This window comes from Octopus bimaculoides, chromosome 6 (genome assembly GCF_001194135.2).
Source record: "Octopus bimaculoides isolate UCB-OBI-ISO-001 chromosome 6, ASM119413v2, whole genome shotgun sequence".
Classification (NCBI taxonomy): Eukaryota; Metazoa; Mollusca; class Cephalopoda; order Octopoda; family Octopodidae; genus Octopus; species Octopus bimaculoides.
The window spans coordinates 15,783,685-15,785,749 of NC_068986.1; the positions used below are offsets into that span (position 1 = coordinate 15,783,685).

At 37.0% G+C, this 2,065-nt stretch overlaps 1 long non-coding RNA gene across 1 annotated transcript in view; it reads right to left on the minus strand.

Annotated features, from left to right (window-relative positions):
* The window catches only part of LOC128248103 (uncharacterized), a 13,636-nt gene extending 12,358 nt beyond the window's left edge, over positions 1 to 1,278 (minus strand). The window contains exon 1 of the long non-coding RNA XR_008264369.1: positions 443 to 1,278. This is a non-coding gene — a long non-coding RNA (uncharacterized LOC128248103). The remainder of the gene's footprint in view (positions 1 to 442) is intronic.
* Between the last annotated feature and the right edge of the window lie 787 nt (positions 1,279 to 2,065).

Genomic DNA, 2,065 nt, shown 5'->3' on the forward strand with positions numbered 1-2,065 from the left:
ATATATATATTTATATATATATATATATGCATTCTGTAAGGAATAGTAACGATATTAGTGTGATTATTACCTAGAAGCGTTAACCGTGTATTAGCTAAGGAAAATGATCACATGATGAAGGCGTTATATGACTCATTAGTAGATTATTATCTTTAGTCAAAATACGATGATAACTTAAAAGGATGAAGTTTATAAATATTAATATTAGTTACCGAACTTTTCCTAGGCAATGATTCTCAATTTATCTCAGAATACGCACATGATTTTTTGTTTAGATCACATACACACACGCACACACGCGCGCACACACACACACTCACACACACACACACACGCACACACACACATTTTGGGTCATACCATATGTAATGCTTTTTTACACTTCTTTTAGTTTTCAAAATGAAGATAAACAAATTTGTTTTTTAATCTAAAATATACTCACCTTCATTTTCTGCAGTGCTCTTCCAACTATCTGGTACACTTGCAAAGCCACTCTTGCATAATTCACTTGTCCGTTGGAAAAAATACACCTCCATTACTGTTCTAAATTCGTCTACCGATTATCAGATATGCTGTTGTCCGGTGAATATGGTGGGTAGGACATCGTTTTTCATTCAAACTCCTCCAACCTTTGGAATGTCATCTCACTGTATATGGCCGAGCATTATTCTGGTGGAAGAAAACCTTTTGTCTTGAAACCAAAGATTGTAGTTTTCATCTAGCGATGAATTAAGCCGCTCAAGTTCCTCGCAGTAGATCTCATTTGTCATCGTTTTATTTAAGCCGCTCAAGTTTCTCGCAGTAGATCTCATTTGTCATCGTTTTATTTAAGTCGCTCAAGTTTCGCGCAGTAGATCTCATTTGTCATCGTTTTATTTAAGCCGCTCAAATTTCTTGCAGTAGATCTCATTTGTCATCGTTCTATTTAAGCCGTTCAAATTTCTCGCAGTAGATCTCATTTGTCATCGTCTTATTTAGGCCGCTCAAGTTTCACGCAGTAGATCTCATTTGTCATCCTTTTATTTAAGCCGCTCAAGTTTCTCGCAGTAGATCTCATTTGTCATCGTTTTATTTAAGTCGCTCAAGTTTCTCGCAGTGGATCTCATTTGTCATCGTTTTATTTAAGCCGCTCAAATTTCGCGCAGTAGATCTCATTTGTCATCGTTTTATTTAAGTCGCTCAAATTTCGCGCAGTAGATCTCATTTGTCATCGTTTAATTTAAGTCGCTCAAGTTTCTCGCAGTAGATCTCATTGGTCATCGTTTTATTTAAGCCGCTCAAGTTTCTCGCAGTAGATCTCATTTGTCATCGTTTTATTTAAGTCGCTCAAGTTTCGCGCAGTAGATCTCATTTGTCATCGTTTTATTTAAGCCGCTCAAATTTCTTGCAGTAGATCTCATTTGTCATCGTTCTATTTAAGCCGTTCAAATTTCTCGCAGTAGATCTCATTTGTCATCGTTTTATTTAGGCCGCTGAAGTTTCACGCAGTGGATCTCATTTGTCATCGTTTTATTTAAGCCGCTCAAGTTTCGCGCAGTAGATCTCATTTGTCATCGTTTTATTTAAGTCGCTCAAGTTTCTCGCAGTGGATCTCATTTGTCATCGTTTTATTTAAGCCGCTGAAGTCTCGGGCAGTAGATCTCATTTGTCATCGTTCTATTTAAGTCGCTCAAATTTCTCGCAGTAGATCTCATTTGTCATCGTTTTATTTAAGCCGCACAAGTTTCACGCAGTAGATCTCATTTGTCATAGTTTTATTTAAGTCGCTCAAGTTTCACGCAGTAGATCGCATTTGTCATCGTTTTATTTAAGTCGCTCAAATTTCTCGCAGTAGATCTCATTTGTCATCGTTTTATTTAAGCCGCTCAAGTTTCACGCAGTAGATCTCATTTGTCATCGTTTTATTTAAGCCGTTCAAGTTTCTCGCAGTATATCTCATTTGTCATCGTTTTATTTAAGTCGCTCAAGTTTCTCGCAGTGGATCTCATTTGTCATCGTTTTATTTAAGCCGCTCAAGTTTCGCGCAGTAGATCTCATTTGTCATCGTTTTATTTAAGTCGCTCAA